This window comes from Micropterus salmoides, unplaced genomic scaffold, assembly GCF_014851395.1.
Source record: "Micropterus salmoides isolate LMB-PRFRI ecotype aquatic unplaced genomic scaffold, ASM1485139v1 Ms_hic_scaffold_14, whole genome shotgun sequence".
Taxonomy (NCBI): domain Eukaryota; kingdom Metazoa; phylum Chordata; class Actinopteri; order Centrarchiformes; family Centrarchidae; genus Micropterus; species Micropterus salmoides.
The window spans coordinates 18,972,832-18,984,121 of record NW_024040485.1 but is presented as its reverse complement, the minus strand read 5'-3'; positions in this window follow the sequence as shown (position 1 = coordinate 18,984,121).

The following is an 11,290-nucleotide window of genomic DNA, read 5'->3' as shown; positions in this document are numbered from 1 at the left end:
TCCTATGTTTTGTGCAGAAAAACAAACACACTAGTGTGTGGCCAGCACTACATAGCTGTTTCTGTTTCCGGTCATGATTGTGTTTTAACCTACATATTAAATTGTACATAGAATTGTTTAATCAGATACCTGACGATATGCCTACACTTTGTGTAGGTGTACCTTGAAGGATTTATGCTGTTTTGAATGCAAAGAGTGGCCATACCAAATAGTAATTTGATTTAGATTTTTCTTCTGTTCACTCACGTTACATTTTGCTAATTGATAAATATCTATTAACATTTATTTTTAAAAGCATTCTTAACTATACAGCATATTTTCCCAAGTTTGTAAGGGAATAATAGCCATTTTCTATATTTCTGAGGCATAAGCAATTATGAAGTAACACTACCCAGGAACAGTAGTTTTCTTCATATTTACTGCCAGGGCCCAGTTCTGCTATGATCAGCTGTTGCTGTAGTCCGTGTTCAGTAGGAGACAGCAGAACAAGCTCATCAGCATAAAACAGAGACTTTACCTCGGTCTAGGAGCAGCACAGTGGACATAGTGGACCAAGTTCTCTGTGGGGAGGAACAACGTGAAGTGCTGTATTGTAGTGAAGTATGGGGTCCACTCAGTCATAGCTGTACCCATCGGGACAAACATTCAAATGAATCTTTACATGCAGAATTCTGCAGACATATTTTACACATATAAGACACCAACAAATACACGTAGAGCAGAGTAAGTCAGATACTCTTTCATAATTAACATTCAAAAGATAGCACTCGCATGTTTTAATCACCTTATATCCAGCCCCCTAGATGCACTCCATCCTAAAGTCCTCCACAACCAAGAGTTGAGCCCAGAAAGTATGTTCTGAGACTAAGTGGACCGTCTTGGACACACTGACCAGTCTCACAACAACTCTGCTTTCCAAACACCAATCAGATTAAATAAGGAAGCATTTACATTCATAAAAATATGTTGCAGTGTTAACTGCAAGTCTACATTTTTTGTTATTATTTTAAGTTCTTACTTTACTTATCTGTATATATATCTTTTTAATAGCGCAGTTTATGTACGTGTTTAATGTACTATTCCTCATCCTTGATATAATGTCCTCCTGCTTTCTATTTCTAGTGCTTCCTCTAATTTCTCCTACTTTCATTTGCATGCTGTAGTAGTATTAACCCTTATTTCCTCTAACCCACTCTTCCTGCCATTTCTTTTTTGTTTCTGATTTGATTATATTTTTAACCTCAGCCTTGCTATATTTTACAACCATGCTTATTTCTCTTTTCGTGTTCCCTCTTTTGCATATTTATCTGCCAGCTCATTTCCATACAAACCAATATGTGTAGGAAACCACACACTACAATTTATTCCTGCCCTCTTCATTCTGATTACTGTTTGAGTTATGTCAAGTACTATGTCACACCTTGCATCTGACTGCATGAATTTAATACTTGTTAGTGCACCACTGGAATCAGTGGAAACTTCCTCTTTTCCAGCATAGTGCAAGAAGAAATAGCTAACAGTTCCCCTTTATATAATGCTAGATCATCACTAACCCTTTTATTTTACGTTACATTTTATTCTGGAACAATAAACGCTATTCCTATTCTATTGCCCAGTATTTTAGAAGCATCTGTATATTAATGTACTTACTGACTTAATTTTTTTCTATATTTTTCCCTTTTAAATAGACCCTTGCTCTCCATAGAGTCCATGGTGGGACAACACAGAATAGCACAGTGGGGCTATCAGCAATTTCTATCTCATTGACCCCATTCTTTATTGTCCAAAAACTCTTTGTCTGTGCATTTCCATCTCCTGACATGATTTTAATATATTCTGAGCCAGATGACTCTTGTTATGTCCCTTTCACCCAATTCCACCTGTAAAGCTGGTATTGGAGTTGTTCTTATGGCCCCTTAGCACAGTCTCAAAACTTGGTACTGGATTGTGTCCAACTTTTTTTAATAATCTTGATGTTGATTCATAAATGATACATCAATAATCAAGAAGTGACCTGATTAGACCCATATTTTTCAAAGCAGACGTATTTACTCCCCTCGCTACCCCTCAAATATCTACTAACATTTAGTATTTTCTTACATTTTCCTACTCTACTTACAATATGTGTTTTCCATGTAAGCTTCCTGTTAAACCAAATTCCCAAATACTATATAAACTATAATCTACTCTCCATATAGATTGAGATTGATTTGATTATCTATTTTATTTTTTTAATAACTATGTTCCCTGTATGCATATAACCTCCGGTATTGTTTTTAATATATTGACATATCCGTTTTTTGTCCATTTGAGATCAGACTTCTAGCATTCCACCCAAGTATAAACATTACAGCATAATTTGATGACTTCCCTCTGAGGTCCCTTCTCATTGTCTCAAACTTTGCTGCTGCCGTCACTTTTCTGTTTTAGTTTTTAAACAGAAATAATATGTCCGTAAATTTTTTAATGCAATTATTCAAGTTGAGCAATTCAAATTCAGTTACCAGTAGTGACACATAAAATATATAACCTCAACCAAAAACAGACAAAAGATCAGTGAGTACATCAGTGAGGGTTGTGAAATGTCAGAGCAACCTACGTTAATTCTTCCAGATCTAAAGTTGTGTATTATGTATATATTTGTCTTTCTTAAATGTCAAAACCCATGCCATTTTGACAGCTAAGACCATCACATTTTAAGCGGTAGATGTGTGCATCTACATCTACAGAAGTGTTTTCCTACTGGGGAAACCCCTGTCCTGTATGCACACACACAGGCTCCGACCCTGGTCCACGAGCGGCCGAGTTCCTGGCCGACACAGAGAAACAGTAGGTTGAGTCTGGGCTCAGATCAGTGAGAATGATGCTCTCGCCATACACCGTTAGCTCCTGAGGCTCACTGAAGTTGCCTTGTTTGCTGATAACCAAGCTATAATGGGAAGCAACATCCACTTGAGACCACTCAATGGAAATAACTGTTGGCATTGCTTGGGTGACATCCAGCACGGGAGCTGAGAGGCCTCCTGTTGGGGGAAAAAACAAAACACAGGTCCTGGCTGAGACTTGTTTGTCATGTAAATGAGGAATGAATGAGACTGCATGCTGAAGCTAATAGGCTATATTAAATACCCCTCTCATTTAGCTTTAAAATAGCTGCTAATAAAGGCACCATTAAAGATTTGGAATCATAAAATGGGTCTGACAAAAGTACTCAGATCGCTCACCCTTCAAAAAACATGTATGAAAATGTAATTACGAATCGTTTAATATCATACTGTTGTCATTTTTAATGATATCTGTTGTTACAAATACAAACTTACGATTCCCCTTCATTTGTTTACTGAGATCTCTCCTCCTGCGTCCTTGTGTTACCACTAAAGAGAAAAAGCTAAGATCAATTACTTTGTTTTTAAAATGCAGCAAAACGTAGCTTTTAAATGTACAATACAGTTTACTCTTTAAATGAATACACCAAATTTCTATCAAATCTCTATACATCATCCTCTCCACACACGCACGCACGCACACACACACACACACACACACACACACACACACACACACACACACATCAATTCCTACCATTCGTGACACTCGTTTCTTCACTTTCTCCGGCTGCGTTGCTGGCTGTGACCACCAGGTTAGTGGAGGCAGTGGTGGATAGAGAGCAGGACAGCCCTGCAGTGCTGCATAGTTGGACCTTTGGTGTAACACTGTTGTTGTACACGGTGTACGTGGTGGCAAACACAGAAGCGCTCCACGAAACTGTGGCAAAGGAGCTGTTACCACTGTACACCACTCCTGATGGTGGACAAGGAGCTGGGAGAAGAGCACGTGAAGTTAGTCAAAAAATCTACAACAAAAAAACTTTAAATGTCATGCTTTTTTCACTACAGTCTTGATATTCATGACTAAATGAGCAACAACAGCTTAGGTTTTTCTAAAGTTATTAAAGATGACTCTGTTCTCTTCAAGTATCCCAGTAAGATATGATAGAAAACCAAGCCCAGACCAAAACTGCTCTAAATGTGTCAGAAAAAACTGTATTCCCATAGGAACCCATTGCTTACGGTAAGAAAATGTTATCATGGCCTTTAAAGAACAGATAGAAGCATACTTTTATATACTTTTATACTCCAATTGATATACTGTTTTATACTCCATATAGACCTGATATATTGGCCTGACACATTAGGAGTAACAGTACAGTCTATGGGAATAACATAGGTCTAAGTAATAAAATTAATAATACATAATAATAATAAATGTCCAGTTTGACATTTTGGGAAATACACTTATTATACTCCAGAAAGAAATCCTCTATAAAATCACATATTTTTACACTTTAAGTGTGCAAGTCTTGTACTTAAGTACACATTTGAGGTACTTGTGCTTTGCTTGAGTATTTCCATTTACTTCTACACCACTCCAACTGAGTGACCTCTACTGATTTACTTAACACGGTGCTGTGTAGCAGCTTGGGACAAAATGTTGATGCAGCTTTGTCAGGGTTAGGGTAAATGTGATTTTGAACCTGTGATTGTCCTGCGGTGAGATGTTAAAATGCCACGTTTAAAAAGGTCCAATTTGAAGGGAGGTATGTGACACATACACATATACCTTATGAATTGTCTTTCCTTACCTACAGCAACGCCTCTGAATCATCAGATTTGTAAAATTAGGGTCATTTTTGACATGTGAATGCAGCCAAGAGCACATGTGTAATTGAAGATGTTGATGATGGATTGAATTAACACATTATTAACTGGCTCTGCGGACACCTTTACTTAGTTTACTGTAAATGCTGTAAGTTCTATGCCGTGACAAAGACATTTACACTGGCTCCATTGGAATTGTTAGCCAAAGACCTGAAGTGCAAAATGTAAAATGTCTTTGACCAGAGTGTAGTCTACCTGTTGTTCCACTGAGAGGAACAGATGGGCCACTGGCACCAGCAGCATTCCTGCTCTGCACTGTAGCAATGTAGGATGAACCACAGGGGAGAGGAATCTCAAAGAACGTCATGCTTGTCCAATAGGAAGAGACCTCAAACTGGGCCTGGCTGTCTCCCAGCAGACTTCCTGTTGACTTCAGCAAGTACTCTGTGCCAATGCAGGTGATCAGTGTCCAGCTGAAGTGCAATATCTGGATCTTTGTGTTCATGGGCATCAGCTGAACCTCAACACCGTCTGGGGGACAGGGAGCTATGAGAGAGGGAGTATTTAATGTATTATTCCATTTAAGTGCAAACACTGCAAAGCTATTGAGTCACTGAGAAGTAACGTGTAATGTGGCTCCTATACCTGCTCCACTCTGGATTGGGTCACTGAAGGAGCTGTTGCATGCCCCATCTGAGGCCTGGACAGAGAAATTGTAAACTGTTCCACAATGAAGCCCCTGGATAGTACATGTGGGATTTGTGCTGTGACAGTACAACATGTCACCATTTCCAGCCTGGGCACAGCCATAGTAGTCTACAGCGTTATCTCTGGGCATCCAGGACAGCAATGCAGACTGATTGATACAGTAGAATGTCACAGAGAGGCCATTGGGCTTGCAAGGACCTGGAAAGAAAGAAACCAAACTTCTGTAACTAATAGTGGGTAAATGTATGTGCATGCAATGGTATCCTCCATGTCTTTTGTATGTAAAGACAAATACCTGCGTTGAGTGTGGCATTTTGACTGGCTTTGCTGGAGCAGTTCTTGTTGCTGGCAGTAACAAATACTGTGTACTGCTGCTCACACTTGACCTCTGATATGCTGTCTGATACTCCATTATGTTAATAGGAGTGGCGAACTTCAAACTCAGTTGTCATTTCACCTCTTACAAAACAAATGTTGACATATACTGAAATATAATAATACCATACTTTGGAGTAGAATATATGCAAGATATATTTAGTTATTTAATTTGATACATGTAGTTTCCTTTCACACCCTTAAGTAAAACATGTCCCTCAAACTAAGTTAAATCTAATTGTTTGGCACAAGGAAGTTAGAATTTAATTTGATAGATAATTATGAAAGCTATACTGGCTATATGTCATTTCTTTTAGGGGCTTTGTGCTGTGTCCTCTGAAGTCAAAAAAAAAAAAAATACTGTAGGAATGAAAATAGGAGACAAGGAAAACTATATGCTTGTTGGTAGACAAATTTTACATTTTTGCATGTTTGGCTGACTCTTTGCACTGACTATAAGCCCAGGTTACGCTAGCAATTACTGAATAAATTGGAACCAATTAAACACTACAGTGGGGGAAATAAGTATTTGACCCCTTGCTGATTTTGCAGGTTTGCCCACTTACAAAGAATGCAACGATCTACAATTTTAATCATATGTACATTCTAACAGTGAAAGACAGAATCCCAAAGAAAATTCCAGAAAATCACATCATATGAATTTATTAAAATTGATAACCATCTGATGAGGAAAAACAAGTATTTGACCCCCTGGACAAACAGCATGTTAATATTTTGTAGAAAAGCCATTATTGGCCAGCACAGATGTCAAACGGTTTTTATAGTTGTTGACAAGGTTTGTGCACATTTCGGCAGGGATGTTGGCCCACTCCTCCCTGCAGACAGCCTCCAAATCATTCAGGTTCCGAGGTTGTCGCCTGGCAACTCGAATTTTAAGCTCCCTCCAAAGATTTTCAATTGGATTCAGGTCTGGAGACTGGCTAGGCCACTCCAGAACCTTGATGTGCTTCTTCTTCAGCCACTCTTTTGTTGCTTTGGCGGTGTGCTTAGGGTCGTTGTCGTGCTGAAACACCCATCCTCGACCCATCTTCAGCTCTCTCACTGAGGGAAGGAGATGTTGGTCCAGAATTCCACGATACATGGCCCCGTCCATCCTCCCCTCAATACGATGGAGTTGTCCCGTCCCCTTGGCTGAAAAGCACCCCAAAGCATGATGTTGCCACCACCATGCTTGACGGTGGGGATGGTGTTCTTTGGGTTGTACTCGGTGTTCTTTGCCCTCCAAACACGACGAGTTGAGGCCAAAGAGTTCTATTTTGGTCTCATCTGACCACATCACCTTTCTCCAGGCCTCTTCTGAGTCGTCCAGGTGGTGAATGGCGAACTTCATGCGGGCCTGTACATGTTTCTTCTTGAGCAGGGGGACCTTGCGTGCGCTGCAGGATTTCAATCCATGACGGCGTAGTGTGTTACCAACCGTTTCTTTTGTAACTGTGGTTCCAGCTGCCTTCAGTTGATTCATCAGTTCCCCCCTTGTGGTTTTGGGATGATTCCTCACCGTTCGCATGATCAGGGACACCCCACGAGGCGAGATCTTGTGTGGAGGCCCAGACCGAGGGAGGTTGGCGGTGGTGTGGTGCTTCTTCCATTTCCTGATAACTGCACCGACAGTTGATCTTTTCTCTCCAAGTTGCTTTCCGATTCTCTTGTAGCCCATCCCAGCCTTGTGCAGATCAACAAGCTTGTCCCTGATGTCCGTAGAAAGGTCTTTGGTCTTGCCCATGGTGGTGATGTTGGATGCTGGTTGTTTGGGTGTTGACAGGTGTCTTTTATACAGGTAACGAGGTGAGGCAGGTGTATTTGATGTAGATAATTGGTTGGGATTGGGGCTGTGTCTTAAAGAAAGACTAACTGGCTTGTAGGAGCCAGAATACTTGCTGTTTGGTAGGGGGTCAAATACTTGTTTTTCCTCATCAGATGGTTATCAATTTTTATAAATTCATATGATGTGATTTTCTGGAATTTTCTTTGGGATTCTGTCTTTCACTGTTAGAATGTACATATGATTAAAATTGTAGATCGTTGCATTCTTTGTAAGTGGGCAAACCTGCAAAATCAGCAAGGGGTCAAATACTTATTTCCCCCACTGTATATTTCCCCTGTGATTGGCATCAAATTGCATTGTTTTCCCTAGGAAACCTTCTTGAAATACCTGAAAGATTAAAGTTTATTTTTACAGCACTTGTCTTAACAAACTTTACATAACACACCCATATGGATGAAAGAGCTGTTGCTTGGGGAGCTGGTGCAGTTGTCATCCCTTGCTCTCACTACAACAGTGTACGTCTCTCCACAGTGCAGATCGTTCCAGGTGCAGGAGGTGTTGTTGGTGAGGCACTGGTGGGTGTGGCCATCGAGCCCAGTTGCTACAGCAACATATGTTTCAGCCCCGTCACTTGGACCCCAGCTAACAGAGCCCGAGTTAAACTCACACTCTACATAGTTTGTGACATCGCGGGGGACACATGGGGCTGGGGGAGAGAGAAAGGAGAGGAGTCAAATATACACATGGAGCGAAAACGAAAGTGTGTGACAGAAATGTGTATCGTGGTGTAAGATCGTAAGACAGTATACTAGTTTTGAAGAAGGCAGGTCTGCTGGGGATGCTGTCACGCTGTTTGCCTTGCCCTAGCACAGTGACATTGTAGTCCTGTCCACACGGTAAAGCAACTGACAGAAGTGTCTGGGTTGTATTGTAAATCTCCAAGTATCCAAGGCTCCCTCTCACTGTTACTAAGTAATTCAAGACACCACTTGCTTGTTGCCAGGAGATCTGGACCTCCTTACTCGTACAGAGCACTTGAGCAGACACATTCACAGGCTGGCAAGGCTCTGAGAGGACCAAGAGAGAAACAGATAAGATGATTACAAGTCTACCAGAGACAAATAGGGCAAGTAGTTGTTGAAGTACTCAGATCTTTTTCTTAAATACAAATACTACAAGAGTTGAAATGATTAGTTAATTAATTGATTGCAGATGGATAAAAAACTATTTTGAAAATCCAAGTATGAGTGGGAAGATACTTGATTGAGCCCATCTGGTTCTTATCCACCAAGAGATGCACAACAAAATAACACACAGAATTACTCCAGAGAAACAAAATGTGTTTAACACTGTAATACTGTAAGAAATGCTAGTTTTCTAGAAGTTCATATTTTCATTGTATATTTGAATGTCCTTTTATTAGACATTTTTGGGGAAAGGTTTGAAAAAGCTGTCTGGTATATGATGTATACCATTGGCCTGTGTGTGTGTAGATAAGCTTGTCCTTATATCTTACCCGAGTCAAAATTAATGTCAACATGCTTGCTGCTGTTGCAGCTTTCTGTGGAAGCCACCAGTGTAGCGGAGTATGACTGGCCACAGTGAAGGTTAACAGCGCAGGTGGTGTCACTGGAGGAACAGGATGTTAAGTGGCCGTGCTCTCCTGTCACCTCAACAGTATAGAAACGTGCTCCACTAGTCTCAGCCCAGGTGAAATTTCCTTTGTGTGTGTCACAGTCCACACGAGCAGTCAAGTTGGCTGGCTGACAAAGGGCTAAAGGAGGAGGAACAGTTATTTGGATTTTAGATTATGATTTTTTACTCTACTGCAGCAGGTAAAACTCTTAAAGCTGTTGCCATAGAAACACATCCTACCTGTGCTTATTTCTATGGCTGGACTGTAGCTGCTGCTGCAGTTACCATCCTGTGCTGCGATGCGGAAATCATATCTCTGTCCACACAACAGGTCGGTCAACACGTATGAGGTATTAGAAGTGGTGTTCACTGAAGGAGGGAGTGTGCTGCCTTTCCTCTCAGTTTGTAATGTGTAGCTGGCTCCGGACACTGAACTCTGGTCCCACGTGAGGGTCACTGTGTTGGTGTCACAAGTGACTTGACCCCTCAAGTTAGTAGGCAGACACAAAGCTAGAATAATATAGAGGGAATATTTGAAGAAAAGGTGTCTCTCTGCACAATTACTACATTTATGTTTTCATATGTCTGGCATGCTTTGTGATTAAATCCAGTTAAAGACCCAAATTGTACTCAATACAGTTTTTTCTCACCTGTCCTCAGCTCCACAGCTGAGCTCGGCTTACTCCTGCAGCCCCTGTCCACAGTCACAACAGTAACAGAATAGGTTTCCCCACAGTGGAGGTCAGTGAAATTGCATGAGCTGGAATAGTTTGAGCTGCAGGTGTGAGTGTGGCCATCATTTGCAGTTGCTGTTGCTAGGAACATCTCAGCCCCTGTTGCATGAGACCAAGAGACAGTGCTGCCCTCACACGCTGGAGACACGCTGACATTACTGGGAGCGCAATGACCTGGAGAGAAGGGGAGAAAAAAAGGTTTAATGTTGTCTCTCTGAGCTGAAATGTCCAGATATTTTTTCCCCACAGAATATGGATATCTAACTTCAAGTCTTTCTGCACCTGCTCTAAAGCTGTAAACTGCACTTGGGTTTCCTGCAAATGTCTTAGAGTACGGTGTGACCGTGATGCCATAGGTTTCACCGCAGTGGATGTCAGGTAGCTGACTGCTGGTAGTGTTGGTGTGGCTGTGATGTGTGTGTCCATCCTGGCCAGTGGCTGTCACATTGTATCCTATAGCACTGGGGCTTCCTATCCATGTGACCAGGGCTGAGTGGTTGAAACAGTTCAGAGTGGCGCTAACATTTTCCGGGGCACACGGACCTGTGGATGAAAAAGGAAAAAAGACAGGGTGACAAAATAGTTATTAACATAGGGAAGCATCAACTGACACTTTGTGAGGTTCAGCACTTAAATAAATTGTTTGACATTTTGTCAACACGCTGATTTCTTTCTGAGAGTTCAATTAGAAGACTCTAGTGTATGTATACTAGATATGGAGATGGAGGGAGCAGCCAGTTAGCTTAGCTTAGCACAAAGACTGGAAGCAGTGGGAAACAGCTAGCCTGGCTCTGTCCAAAGTTAACATTTTGTTATGGCATTTTTCATTATCATTATCTAGTGTCTATCGGCTAAGGGTTTTGAGATCTGCTGTTTCAACCAAGGAGAGTGTCTTTTGCAATAGCAGGTCATGAAAAGTTCTTCAAATGTATTAAATAAAACCCCTATGTGGGATTCCAAAGTGTCCACACACGTGGAAAGTGATAAATTATGCCAGTGTCACTTGTTAGTATTTATTTGAACTTGTCTGAATTAAAATATTGATGTGCTTTCTTTTTTACATCAGAGTGAGTGCAAGTCACAGAAGATGTGTGGTAAGTCTGATCACATGTGACCCGACCTCTCTCTCAGTACCTTGGTCTTGTATGAAGGGAGCACTGAAGCTGCTGACACAGATACCATCAGTGGAAGTCACAAGAATGTTGTACTCCTGGCCACAGACCAGGTTACTCAGTGTGCAGTTGAGGCTGGAGCTGCTGCAGGAGAGGGTCTGTCCATTGCTGGTGGCTTTCACAGTATAGGTCACTGCATTTGCACTGGCTGCCCAGGATACGAGTGCAGTGCCATTGCTAAAGATCAGCTGACTGGACACATTAGAGGGAGAACATGGCTCT